General features: G+C 42.8%; 1 protein-coding gene and 1 long non-coding RNA gene across 2 annotated transcripts in view; both read right to left on the bottom strand.

The window, feature by feature from the left end:
• Positions 1-3,488, bottom strand: part of LOC113934467 — a 57,795-nt gene extending 54,307 nt beyond the window's left edge. The window contains exon 1 of the long non-coding RNA XR_003523691.2: positions 3,182-3,488. This is a non-coding gene — a long non-coding RNA (uncharacterized LOC113934467). The remainder of the gene's footprint in view (positions 1-3,181) is intronic.
• An 8,210-nt stretch (positions 3,489-11,698) lies between these two features.
• LOC113934466 overlaps positions 11,699-14,952 on the bottom strand; it is a 56,826-nt gene continuing 53,572 nt past the window's right edge. Inside the window, exons 3-4 of the transcript XR_003523689.2 lie at positions 13,560-13,770; positions 11,699-11,932 (exon numbers count right to left, since the gene is read on the bottom strand). The gene's annotated coding sequence lies outside the window, so the exon portion shown is untranslated. The remainder of the gene's footprint in view (positions 11,933-13,559; positions 13,771-14,952) is intronic.

Consider the following 14,952-nt stretch of genomic DNA (forward strand, 5'->3'; position numbering starts at 1 on the left):
CTGACCTGTTCTGTGTCAGTCATTCCATTTCCAAGGCCCCATGGGGGCCAAAAAGAAGTGCACTCACTAAGAAGTCACATTAGACTTAACCGTGTTTTCTTCCTTTTTTTTTGGTCCAAGATCTAGATGCCTTGATTAAGAAAACAGACTCGACATTAGACATGTCAAGTTTCAATAGGCATTTGCTGAGGTCTTCCGAGATCTTATCATGCAGGAGGCAGGGGAGTTTGGGATGTGAAATGACCCCTGGGATGTGAATGGGGGTCAAACTGAAATGAGGTGAAGTGCCACCAGACTATCCTACACAGTATCTTTAATCAGAATGTGGATAATGATACAGAAAGGCAAGATTCTACCTTCTGACAGCAGGAACTTGGAAGGGATAAGGCAGCAGTTTGGATGACAAAGTTCTTGACAATGGGCTGAATTCTAACACCATGAGCTTGAGTAAGAACAAATGCCACAGAACCACCAGAAGCACCACTACACAGAGAAGGTGTGGCTTTGTGGAAAAGGCTTGACTGTGATGAGCCACAGCTTAACACAAGGCAACGGTGTGAGGTGTGTCCCAAGCCACTGATGCAACCACTTGACTGAATTTGTGAAGCCTCTACACTTAGGACCGGGAGAGTTCTGCTCTAATTTTCCCTAATCCACGCACCTTCACGTAGTGCACTCAGCTCAGCTGTAAGAAGGCTGACTGTAGACCATATTGTTCTAATCAGGACACTTTTTAGAATGAAAGGGTTTGCAGGTATAAATTAAACCTGGAAAATAGGCATCAGTGAAGACTCCTGGAGAAACTGGGGTCTATGCTCCCTACAAGGGATGTAGACAGATTGGAGGGTATTCCAGACGAGAGGCTGGAGGATGGGGAAGCCTCAAAAACGGATTAAAAAATAGATAAATCTTTGAAGAAAGAGATGGTTAGTCTGAAGAAGAGCGAAGTTTATATGAGAGCTACTGTGAGAAATCATAAGGGCAGCATGTGGAAGAGAGGGGGCCTGGGGGTCACAGGTCCCGAGGAGCTCTACTCTGGGGCGGCCAAGGTACCTCCAACAGGAAAGACTCTTTGGAAGCATATCTGGCTGTATCCACCAGTTTCTGGATCACATGCCTACATAGCTCTTCAAAAAATTCCACCAAAATAGTAATACTTCCTTCTTAGTGAAACACAGCTACTTTCCTTTAAAAGTGTTAACATTGTATAAATATATGGTGGTGGTTCTTTCTCTTTTCAGAGAGAACTTATTTTACGGAAGTTAGACACACATCAATCTGTGATTCCCTGGGCCCCCGCTGTAGTTTTATTTTTATATATGCTTTTCAGGGGACTATTGAGAGGAGAATTCTATCCAGTATTCCCCTTTGTACAGACCAACACAAATATCATATTACACTGAAGAGAAGACACCAATGGTTATAAGATGCATCACTATTATCTGCCATTAAGGAAGAGGAAAAGATACCGCCAAATCAACTATACCCCAAACTCCTTCACATCCAACTGACTGTCTTGGGTCACTTTTCAACTCAGAATTGGCATGTTGTTCCCATTTTCCACATGATATTTGTGTCTGTGTCATCAAGAGCATCAAGAATGCAGTATTTCTTTAAAAAACATTCCACTATTTTCTCTAGAATTTTCCTCCAAACAAGTAACACTTGATGATCTGAAGATTTGATGCTATTACTTTTTTGATCTAACCAGCAAATGTAGGTTTTCAAACAGGGATTGTATTCTTTCTTCGAATAGTCCTTAAATTGTTTGCTGACTGAAACTCCAAGGGACACTGTCCAGTTATGCCACCATGAATAACAACAATATCCATTCTGCATAGACAATGACAACTACTTTCCAAATGGCACCTGGCCAACAGATGCTTGGGATATTAGAATGTGAAGTCTGGGTGTTGTAGCGTAAAATATAGTAATTCAATCTGCCTGTGCTCTTCTGGCCTGGGTTATACGTTTTACCTGCTCTGGGGTAGCTAAGTGATAACCTCTATTGGTTCTTCTTTACATCAATTAAGAGTCTCCTCAAAAGCTCTCCTGGGTTGTCTGTATTTCCCCTTTATGCCCAGCCTTTCCACTTTGGAAGTATTCCTAATCTTTTCATTTCAGCTAGCTTTCCACTTTATGCCCATCAACTGGTGGAAGGCAAAGCAAAAATAGGAAGGTCAACCAAGGTTTTGCATCGCAAAAGAAGACATGTTTCATCTCTGCTTTTATGAAGAAGAGCTATGCGACTTGATAGTACAGAGGTAGTTCTTAGCTCTGACTGTGAGGCAAAGTAATTTGTAAAGATTTTTTTTTTTTTTGGTAAAGATTTTTTTAAAGGTAGATTCCAGTGGACTCTCCCAAGACCCACTGTCTCAGACTTTCAGGGGTGGGGACAGAATTGAGGGAGAGCGGGCACTTGTATTTTTAAAAGCGTTCCACCGATTGATGTGATCCGTCACGTAGGTTGTACACCTTTAGGAGGAGGACATTGGGCATTTTCCAGTTCATTCAGGGACAATTCTCCTGACCTACATGAACCCAAATGTGCAACTCTAACTGTGCTGCAGAAAGCAGTTCCTAGGGATGGACCCCCATTTTATTCAAACCATAATATTCACACCTTTCCGTGCTCAACACGATTAAACCAAGGGGTAGGAAGGTTGGGGCTACGCCTGGGCACGCGGTGGGCATGGCAAGAGCACGGGCAGGAATCAGAGGAGGAGACTGTCTTTTCCCAGCCTTCCGACCGCCCCAAACGCTGGCTGGCCTGACGCCGTAGGGGAGGTGGTCTCATCCTCCGTTCTCCGGCCACAGCTTTGCAGGACCATTTCAGAAACAAAACGACTGGGGCATAATTCTGGTTCCCCAGCTTGGGGATAGTCTTTAGCCTTAGAGTGGAAGGCTGTACTAATGAGGGCCTACCCTCAGAAAACGTGCAAATCCCTGCACCAGAGGACTCAGGAAGAGGTTTTTATGGCTGCGGGAGAGTCCTGACCCTCTCCCCTTAATCACCTGCTTTCCAGCAAACGTTCTTCAGAATTTTATGTAAACATTAACCCCCCCATCTCATCTAGGGTAAGTAAATAACCATCGATTCTACTCGTAGATATATGGCCTTTTAATTATGCCAGGGAAATCGGAATGCAGTTTCCACACCAAAGCCCAGATCACCTCTGACCTCGTAGATCCAGGGACCTCTCGCTTATATCCAAGAAAGAGCCTGAGACTTGTTGTCTCCTGTGAATTTCTTTTCTTTCTGGGCCTAAAGCAGGGGCTGAAAGCAAGAACACAAGAGGCACAAATCATTGCAAATCAGTGCTGATGGCTGAAATTAATGTTTCCGTTGTACTTAATGCTTATTCTCTTGCTACCATGTATTGAACACACATGATGCGCCAGGCCCTTTATCTATATCATCTCATTTACTCCTCACCAAAACCTATGAAGTAGCCCGCACTGTCTACCCCTGTGGCAGAAACAGACTCAGGTTAAGCAATACCCCCAAGGTCATGCAACAAATAAGGGCTGAAGTCAGGAATTAATCCCAGATCCTGTTCCAAAGTTGAAGGTCTCTCAAACACTAGTTGTGCTGGAAAGGCAGTGAGGAAAAAATAATATAGAAATGATGGACGGTAGATGGATAGATCAATAAATATGTCATAAATACCCCAATACCCATAGACGCATGAATATAATTGAGACTATCGAACAAGCTAGGTCATTATTATATGGTGACTTGCACTCTTTTGTATGTTTGAGAAAGTTTGAAATAAAGCGTTGGGGTGAGATGGAAAAGCAGTGAGGCAATCAAAGTCATGCCAATTCAACGTTCTTTCGAGGATCTGTCTGTTTCTATAATTATGTGTTTTAGAATTTTAAATTGAGTCTGACAAACATGTATTGAAGTTTTATGATGTACTAGGCACCACAATACCTGCCAGCCTAGGATGCTACGTTCATGGGAGGTGCTGTGAGGACACAAGACAGAACCCTTCTGGGTTCACACGCAGCAGCTGACACTAACTCAGCCTGCGATCCGAAGCGGATTCCGCTAAAGGGCTATAATCCATGTGTGACGTGCTGAAGGAACTCAAGGATGGAGGGGTCTGGAAAGGTGCCTGGAAACAGAGGCAATCTGAACTATGCCTTGGACAAAAAACAGGGAAGAAGTCAAAAAGGTCTGAACTGTGTTTACGCAAAACACTTCTGACCCCAAACATGTGGGTCCCCTCCTCCCCACACACACAACCATTCTCCAATACCACCGGGGTATCCTGAAATTCAATTCACTTCTGCCACTGTCTCGAGTTCGAGCCCACAGGTTAAGAGCTCAGTCTCCCAAGACTGCCCTTACTTCAGAGGCCAGGTGAAGGTTGTGGGTTCTTTGTTACCATGCCAGTGGCACTTTTGAGCACCGGGGACTCGTTTTAACGCTTGCATTCAACTTGTAGTGATTCCTCCAGACTATCTGCCTTGGAAACCACTTAGTCATTTCTGTTCTGCGGTTTGGCAGTCTCCTTGAGCCCTACAGGAAAGGGATGTACCGACTACTTTCTCCCGGGGTGCTCCACACAAAGCCTCTTTTCAAAGGAGAGAGAGGCCACCAGCTTCCAAGGGCTTTCTCTGCTTCTCCTCTACTCCACCATCTTCTGTCCCTCTTCCTCACCTCCCTGTCAACGGCTGAGAGCTCCTGCCCTGCCCCTGGATCTAGACCTGTCTCTCCCTCCCTCCCTGGCTGTACACTTGCAAAACTCATGTTCTACCAGAGGCTAGAAGCTTAGCTCCAACTCATCGTATGCCAAGTGCCAAGTGCCCTTAGGGTCTTGGCTTTTGAAAACTAAAAGCCCTTTCCCCCCGCCATTTTTTGGTAAAACCCCTTTTTTCCCTAATGCAGTAAATGATGCCGAAATGGGGCTGGGGTGGGGTGGGGTGTGCTGGGGTGGGGTGAGGAAGAGGCAGAGGCAACAGGAACTGCCAGAGAGGAAAAATCAGTTAATGTTTAAAAAATATCATTCTGTCAGTGTTCTTATCACTGCCTTTAAATTTGGTTCGTCCCTTGAGCAAAGAGGGAAAGACTTGCTCCACACCCTCCTTCCTGTTCTTGTGTTTCAGAAGAATTTTTATTCCACGTGACCTGCTCTCGACTAGAGGTTGAATCCCAAGGTGACCCTAATTCCAAAAGAAGATGAATCTCACACCTTGAGAGCTGCCTCGGTCTTAGTTACCGCTGACTCTCTGGAGGTTTTTCTCAGGAAATACAGCAGAAGGAACCCCAAACTGCTAATCACCAAAGTGTATAACAGTTTAGAAATACAACGATTTATTTATGTTAATTGTATGGCTGGTGTGCCTTCTGTGTATTCTCTGAACAATTATAACACGAGACCCTTAATTTGGGGCCATGTGCTTCACGAGTTTCCTGTGCCAATAATCACCACGGGGAATTCAATATTTCCCACACCACTACCCGTCCACATGCACTTTGTCTCTTGCCCCATTTGATGAAACTTCTAATTCGCATCCCCGTGGCAGGCCTTCATCTAGATCCTTTCTTCGGTTTTAGTTCTCTTTCTGGTCCATATGACAGTCTTCTGTATCAAGCCTGGGGCCTGGAAGAGAAATAACTTGTCAGTTAAAAAAAGGAACTGAAGCCGAAAATGCAGATGTTTGTGGAAACTATAAAATATAACTTGATTTTTTTCTCCACCAACTGCCCACCTCAAATGAAGGCCTTGGGAGTTTTATTTCTAAAACGTAACTCTGATTAGAAAGGCTCCTGGTTTCAAGTCAATAAATACCCATAGGATCTATCTCCCACCATAAACCCATACAGGTAAGGGTCAGAGATGTCTCTTCCCATTAAGCAGAAAGAAATTTTCCTTGTCACAAATTAAAATCCTCCCCTGTGGCTGTAGATTTATAAGCAAACTTGCTTACAATGGTCTTATTAATGGTGATTGGGAACAATAAATCATTTCCTCCTGCTACGAAGGCTGCTCACATTGGTTCAAAATGGCAAACCTCCTGTTGAAATCAACCTTCCCATGTTTTGGGGAAAAGGGTAAGAGAAAGGTTTGGAGTGGGATGGGACCCACATTTCTCGGATTTAAAGGGAATATTCAGCAGCACGTGACTTCACCACCTTGTACGTATTCTTAAACAATGCCCAGAAGAAATATTGACCTGAAATGCATTGAGTTTTTGTTCACTTTTACCCAAAGAGTTGAATATCAATGATTCAACTGAACTTTTATTATTGAGTAAAATAACACAAATGCACAAAAATCATTCAGGGAGTCTGTGTGTGCTCAAAACCATACCCTCTCCATTCTTCCTTTCCATCAGTGAGGGAGGAAGCTTCCTTTTATTTCAAGAATACAAATTTAGGTCATATGACCAATAAATGCTCATATGATACACATAATACATTGACATTGATTGTGCTTTGCAGTTCTGAAAACAATAAATCACCAAGAGCTAAAGCAGTGATCATTTTAAATAAGATCCAGAAATGGATTTATTTCATTTGGTTGTTGACCAGTTACCTCCATTATCTTCTTGGTACTGGGCAAAACACACAGGAAGTTTTTCTCCCAACATCTGCCCCCCCAAATAATGCACATTCTTGCAGAAAATATCCCTCACCTAACCAGACATTTTCTTAGAACACATGCAGTCTTTTTAACTCAAGGTAACATTCAGACCTGTTATACATTTTCAGCTCCTCTGAAGACTTCAATAAAGCAAGAAGAATCTAGGTGCCTCACTCAGTCAGCCTGACTTAAAGGAGTATGAGACAAGAATCATCCACATGTAGAGTTAAACAATGCAATTTGCCAAGTATGCACCCGCTGCGAGAATCAATAACCTCTTCTCAAACCAGCAAATTGGTTTCAAGGATTTGGTTCACTGGTTCTATCCAAAAACCACGAATAAGAGGACACCTCCTGAGTGAAAGAGAAGGGGGTTATGAATCCTGGAAAAATGTGTTCTCTCTCATCAGAATTCCTGTGCTTCTCTACTGCATGGATGGTATTTGCAAAACTCTTTGGAAAGAACCCTGGGTTTAATTTCAGGCAATCCTCTTTGATGGGATTTTAACAAAAAAGCTTTTGCAGAGTACTCTATCTCATTTCATGAAAATAATTCATGCCATGTAGCTGTTTAGATAATTTGGTATTTTCTGGATTTTAGGTTTTTCTTAACATTGCAGCCAGATTATTCTTTCTAAAATAAAACTGATATTCTCTAGAAAGATTTAGCTGAAGTAACTGGCCCTTCGGTGGAGCCATGAGCTCTGGGAATATTTGTCCGAAAACCTGGTCCTTTTGCTGACATTGCTATGAACATTGGGGTGCATATGGCCCTTCTTTTCACTACATCTGTGTCTTTGGGGTAAATACCCAGGAGTGCCATTGCTGGGTCATAGGGTAGCTCTATTTTTAATTTTTTGAGGAACCTCCACACTGTTTTCCAAAGTGGCTGCACCAACTTGCATTCCCACCAACAGTGTAAGAGGGTTCCCCTTTCTCCACAACCTCTCCAACATTTGTTTCTTTCCCTGTCCATTTATGCCATTCTAACTGGTGTAAGGCGGTATCTCAACCATGGTTTTGATTTGAGTTTCCCTGATGGCTAATGATGATGAACATTTTTTCATGTGTCTGTTAGCCATTTGTATGTCTTCTTCAGAGAAGTGTCTGTTCATGTCTTCTGCCCATTTTTTTGACTTATTTGTTTTTTGGGTGTTGAGTTTGAGAAGTTCTTTATAGATCTTGGATACCAGCCCTTTATCTGTAGTGTCATTTGCAAATATCTTCTCCCATTCTGTGGGTTGCCTCTTTGTTTTGTTGACTGTTTTCCTTTGCTGGGCAGAAGCTTTTTATCTTGATGAAGTCCCAAAAGTTCATTTTTGCTTTTGTTTCACTAGCTTTTGGAGATGTATCTATGGAGTTGCTGTGGCCGATGTCAAAGAGGTTACTGCCTATGTTCTCTAGGATTTTGATGGATTCCTGTCTCACGTTGAGGTCTTTCATCCATTTTGAGTTTCTCTTTGTACGCAATAGCCAAACTGTGGAAAGAGCCGAGATGCCCTTCAACAGATGAATGGATAAAGAAGATGTGGTCCATATATACAATGCAGTATTACTCAGCCATCAGAAAGGATGAATACCCAACTTTTACATCCACATGGATGGGACTGGAGGAGATTATGCTAAGTGAAATAAGTCAAGCAGAGAAAATCAATTATCATATGGTTTCACTTATTTGTGAAACATAAGGAATAGCGTGGAGGACATTAGGAGAAGGAAGGGAAAAATGAAAGGGGGAAATCGGAGGAGGAGATGAACCATGAGAGACTATGGACTCTGAGAAACAAACAGGGTTTTAGAGGGGAGGGGGGTGGGGGGGATGGGTTAGCCTGGTGATGGGTATTAAGGAGGGCACGTACAGGGCGCCTGGGTGGCTCAGTTGGTTTAGCGACTGCCTTCGGCTCAGGTCATGATCCTGGAGTCCCAGGATCGAGTCCCACATCGGGCTCCCTGCTCAGCAGGGAGTCTGCTTCTCCCTCTGACCCTCTTCCCTCTTGTGCTCTCTATCTCTCATTCTCTCTCTCTCTCAAATAAACAAATAAAATCTTTAAAAAAAAAAAAAAGGAGGGCACGTACTTCATGGAGCACTGGGTGTTCTACAAAAACAATGGATCGTGGATCACCACATCAAAAACTAATGATGTATTGTATGGTGACTAACATAATAAAATAAAATTAAAAAAAAAAAGAAAACCTGGTCCTTGAAATAGCAGAATGTTTGTGTCCCTTACTCTCAGGCAAGGAGTCTGTTTTCTTTTTTCTCCCTTCCTGCCTTCTCATTCCCTGAGCACCACTGACCTTCTTCTTCAGTCATCAATATCTAGCATCACTTCCACAAATTTACTTCACTCTCCTGCTCTCTGAGGGCTTCTGTAACCATCCCTCTTCCTTTGGAAACTCCTTTCCTTTTCTTCCTCTTAGGATAGAATGCTCATGCAGAAATTCTAGCCCAAAGCACAACTACTTTTTTTTTTTTTTTTAAGTAGGCTCCATACCCAATATGGGGCTTGAACTCACAACCCTGAGAACAAGAGTCACATGGCCTACCAACTAAGCCAGCCAGGTGCCCCACCAAAGTACAACTACTTCCGTGTTCTATGGCAAAGAAAGGTCTTTGTCCAGCAGAGGAAGTTGTGTCTTCTGCTTAAGTGCCCACAATTTCAAAGAGACATACACAAAGGGAAAGGAAAAGGGACCTAGCCTAGCCAGTCCTACCAACTGGCTAATGAGCAACTTATTCCCTTGAATGGTCCCCAAGGCTGCCCTCCATTCCCATCTGCCCTGTCCCATGCTCACCACCAAAACGGCCAAACTTACAGCACATCTCTCAGAGCATCTTTGCTCCACTAGTAAATGGAGTCCTTTCTCCTTCATACTGCCTGTGTCCCCTTAAGACACAAGATGCTTAGGAGACTTGGGAACTTAAAACTACTGTTTCAGAGACACTATGGGCTAAACAGGCCTCTGTGGACTGCCCTAGGAGTCCTACTAAACATTAATTATATTTTATCTACTGATAACCTTATACCCCTACTTGTAAAGGGATTTTAGCATTATTAATAATATTGTTCATCACGAGCCTGGTATCGAAGAGAAACTGTGAGTTATAAACAACTGAATTATAAAACCAATTTTTGAAAAAGAGTAGTGAGAAAATTGGAGGCTGCTTTTTTTTTTGAGGGGAGGTGCTTCCTTTTTCTTTACCTTTTCACATATTAATTCATTCATTAAATATTTGTTGATCATCCTCTTAGGGGCTGGAACTAAAACAACAGTCTGAAGCAGAGATTTCCTGCCCCTGTGGAGCTTACAGCCCCAAAGAGCAGAAAGACAACCATACAGTGAGAAAAAGGAAAGGAAAACTGTGTACCTAGGATATGTGGTAGAAAGGATGGGCATACAGTACTCCACAAGGATTAACCGGTCTAGTCAGAGAAGCCAAGGAAAGCTGGATAAAGTGGCAGAAAAGAAGGTTCCAGTAGAGGGAACAATGTGTGCAAAGGCCCCATAGCGGAGGAAACTTGGTGGGGCGAGGAAATGGAAAGAAGCCCGCAGAGAAGCATGGTCGGGGAGAGGAGTGGGAGCAGATGAGACTGGACACACTGGACAGTGGCTGGGCTTTACAGGGCTTTATGGGCCAGAGCAAGAGAACGCCTCTGCAAATCTTACCTGGAAGAGGAGACACATTGGGCACTTTTAGAAGACCACTCTAGTCACAGTGTGGGGAAACAATGGTGGCAAAGTGGCTTCCTGCAGTCCATTTAGAGAAGGTCATTGCAGGAGTCCTCATGAGAATTAATGGCCACTCAGAGTGGATAGAGACAGACTGAAGAGATTATTACGTGGAAAAATAGATAGGATTTGGCAATGGGTTAGGTAGGAGGGTTGAAGTTGAGGAAGCATGGAGGAATGACTCTGGTTTCTTGTGTATCTTATTTTAACTCTTTGGTCCTTTGCTTTATCATTGACTCTTGTCTACCCTTTTACTCCCTTTGTGCTCCTACTTCACCACGAAGGAAAAATTCCTTATTACTTCAAAACTAACAATGCACAAAGCCCCTCAGCATTATTCTACAAGCCCCTCAAATCAATTGTGAATACATACAATTTGTGATGATTCTGGTTTATAGTTTTTTTTTTTGGGGGGGGGTCAGTTTATAGTTTTTAAACTAAGTTTGGTCTCTCCTCCTTACCTAATTTTTCCACATAGTAGGATTTCCTTCATTGAAATGAGAAATCTGAAATTTTGATATAGTCGTGGAAGATTTTTAGCCACAAATAATTGAAACCAACCCGAACCAACCTTAACACAAAAACAAATTTACTAGAATAACACAAGGGTGTCTCAAGGAATCAAATGGGAAATGCAACCAAGATTAGAGGCAGGCTAAATCCTTCCAGAATTTCCCTCCATATTCTGTCTGCTCTTCTCTATATTGTGGCTTCAGCCTTTGAGCTTGCAAGTCTAGCTTTTTCCAATCTTCAATTGTAAGACGGCTCTGTAGCAGCCCCTGTATTTATATGCTCTGGGTTTAGCCACAGACACTGATCCTTAGTCCCCCTGTGTCTCAATTCCAAATCTAAAGGATGGGAATTTAGCCAGCTATGGTCAGTGAAGTATGGCTGGTGGTGGGCGGGCACAGGAATTCAGGAAAGAAACAGCCAATGCCAATTCTGAGTTTCCAGTTCTCTTCTCCTGAGAAGGGAGAATTGTTATGGACTTGGCAGACACCCCATATAGAGGAGGGAAACAATAGCTCTTTTGCTTCAGTAAACATGTATTAAGCACCAACTATGTCCCATGGTCAGTCTAGGCCCACGGATACAAAAATAAGTGCACCAAATTCCACCTTTAAGCAACATAACACCCAGCACTGCCTGTGAGCCCCTTGGCCTCTATTTATCTGTGGTCATTTACCATAGTACATACCTAAAAACTCATGGTGTACTACATAGAACCAACATGTATGGTATTCATACTGTGGAGTCAACACTTAGCGCTCGTCTTGCACCAGACTAACACATTTGCAGACAGGGAGGCGGAGATTCAAAATTTTATTTCCAGGTGCTGACAGATGTCAACAAATGAGCAGGAAATAAAATACAAAACTTACAATGCAGATGACTATGGCAGTTTTATTTACCGTTGTTCATCCATCTTCAGAGTAAAAGGTATCTATCTGTATGTTCATCAGTAGAAAAAATATTCACTGCAGATCTACAACATGTCAGTCAGGTTGCCAGAGAGGAGTTGACAGCACATCTGACTCTGAGGCCGAAGACCTGGAACCTGGGCACACACATACCAGCTGTGTGATCTGAGGAGGACCGGGCACCTGTAAAGTGAGGTTCACACCACCTCTCAGTGTCAGCATCGGGAAGCAGGAACGAAGAGGAAGTATACGAAGGTAGACAAAGATGCATGCATAAGGCGGTCCAGATGGAATATCAGTTACAAGCAAGAGTGTGCAAGTGGGAGCCTACAAGGACCGCTGGGAGATTGGGAGACAGCTGAAAGAGAGGAGGGTCTGGGGAGATGTCGCGGTAAGAGGTAAGGCTGACAACTCAGATGGGATCTCTTTGCGGCAGATTTACAAGCAGGAGGCAGGGGAGTGAGGAACAGCACGAAGAACCAGAAAGGAGAAGAGCCAGGCCACATGAAGATTCCTTCCAGACCTATGGCTGGAGGAGAAGACAGCTGGCCCGTAGGCTCTAAGCTTCCCATGTTCCCGGACGCGAGACATGCCCTAGCCTTGCAGACTTAGTGGTACCTAATCTTTCCCTTTCAAACAAATCAGGAAAAGAAGCTACCTAGTTATTGTAGTAACTGTCACCTACAAAAGGAAAAGGGAATAGGATTTCCTTCAGCTTCCTTATCCAGCACAATTTTCCTTCCATCCTATTGCCTCACAAGCCCTCCTTTTATGTTTCCTTTTTATGGTAAGCTTAAACTCAGATTAACGGCCTCTCCAGAAAGCTTCCATCTCTTCAATTTCTCTTATCTTTGCCCTCTACCAGATTTTATTTTTGCATTTTCAGATTTTACTAAATCTCTATTCTTTTGCATGAGCATCGCTGTCCATTTAAAATGCTGGAGGCATGTTTGTTAGCTTTATCTAGACTACAGGCATTCAGTAATACCATTCAATGAAATTATTTTTGAGTTTCCTAATGCTGTCTCATTATGATGCCAAATGTACAACAGGTGATATTAAATTACCTTTAATTTAATAAGGAATCAAAACATCATGAAAAAATGCTTCTTATTCTTAGAACTCATTCCCCTTTTATTTAGAATATATATTCTCAATGGTGGGGATATTACCCCAGACAGGTGAAATTGGTTCTTGGGGAGCAAAAAAAATCTTGGCTATCACAGTGGTTTGTGGCCCTCAACGCCTCAATTCTATCTGACTTCATAGATACACAGCATACCTATAGTATTAACATGTCATTGTGGGAGGAAGTGATTAGGTAAAAAAAAAAAAAAAAAAGTCTAAAGAGACACTTTAGTAGGAAAATAATGAAAACAATTTTTTTAAAGTTGAGGAAAATGATGTAGAACTAACTTATACTTGGGACGCCTGGATGGCTCAGTCAGTTAAGCGTCTGCCTTCAGCTCAAGTCATGGTCCCAGGGTCCTGGGATCGAGTTCCACATCGGGCTCCTCGCTCAGCAGGGAGCCTGCGTCTCCCTCTCCCTCTGCCCCTCCCCCTGCTTGTGCTCTCTCTCACACTCTGATTCTCTAATAAGACTAATAATCTTTTCCAAATTTCCAAGGATAAGTAAATTCAGAGAGAGAATTGAAAGTTCTTTGCCTTTACGTTTTTCCCCTAAATCTTAAATATCTGCTTCTGCTTGTTGTCCAGTTAGACTACAGAAAGGCAAAATATGAACAAATGAATGGGCAGCAAATAAATATTTGAGGCAAAATTTAGATAGTGAGTAGCTGAAAGTACTTACTCTGTGAGATAGGTAGTCACACTCATATTTTTTCACAACTTCCAAATACTCTGAGAGCTAAATAGCACTGAACCAGATTGAATTCCAGGGTGGGGTCCTGCACGCGATTTTTCTTTAAAACCTCCATGAACTGCCATGTTGTAGAAGCCCATTATGGTACCAACGGGTTTCATAATGAATGAAGAAATACAATGAACCAAGTGTTAAGTATCTGAAGAAGAATAAGGACAACAAGTGACATGAGAATTGAGAGAGAGATGCCAGGCTAAGCTAGTGGGGCAGACTGGCTGGTTGTTTACTGAACAATTGCTCTTTTTTTTTCTCTGGGCACACTGAGTTAGCTATTTCCCAGCATGCCTTGCACATAAGGGAGGAAATAGGATTGATTCACTTCCAAGAGAATGTGGGAAGAGGGCAGAACACCACTCCTAGACTGGGCCATAAAACTCCCCAGCTGAGGGGAGAGGATTCTGAAGACCTGGAGGTGGGTAGACCTATGAGAGGGAAGAAGCCTGAGTCCTTGAAACATTGTCTGAGTGAGAAGTGCCCAACCAGGAACACTGCACTGCACTGTTAATGAGCAGGAAAAAGTACGTTATATTAAGTCTCTGGAATTGGGGAGCTGTTATGTTTGTTAGCTACCCTAATACATTTGATTCAACCGGAAATCATCCAAGTGCTCAGAACCAACCATGACAATTTTTTCAGAATAAAAGCTTTTTCAGATAAGCTGCTTCATAAAATCCCTAATACTGCCATTAATCTGTTTTGCCTCTAGAGACAATAGTACCACCATTATTTGGATAAAGGTAGGTATAGGAATACACCTAAGGTCACATCTGAACTAACACACGTGAAACAAAAACCTTTCCACAAGCCAAATGGGCTTACAAAGGTCTTCATTTCCATGTGCCTTTAACTACGACAACAAGGGACGTGCTTGTTTTTACATGGGCAGGAGATAAACATTAGCGTCTGAAAATATGGCAAGAACAAAAATTCATGTGTGAAAAAATGTGGACGGTGGATGCCCAGCAGAACTGAGGTATTTGTCTTGGATCCTACCCTGTCTCATCCCACGCCATTCCATTTCCAGTTACTGTTTACTGAGCACCCACTATATGTGAGACACTGTGCTTGTCACCGGAGATGTAAAGGTGGAGGGGACTGCCACTGTATTCAGAAAACAGCCTGTTTAGGAGACAAATGTGCACACAATCAATCTATACTATAAAATAGATATTTCTAGTCCATCCAAACAGGACACTGTGGGAACACTGAAGAGTAAGTGCTTGCCTCTACCTGGGATGATTTCACACAGGCAGTGAACCTTACATATCCCAAATCTACCCTTGAAGTGACAGCTTCTTGACTTTTCTCCAGTTATACATAA

This window comes from Zalophus californianus, chromosome 13 (genome assembly GCF_009762305.2).
Source record: "Zalophus californianus isolate mZalCal1 chromosome 13, mZalCal1.pri.v2, whole genome shotgun sequence".
NCBI classification, from domain to species: Eukaryota; Metazoa; Chordata; class Mammalia; order Carnivora; family Otariidae; genus Zalophus; species Zalophus californianus.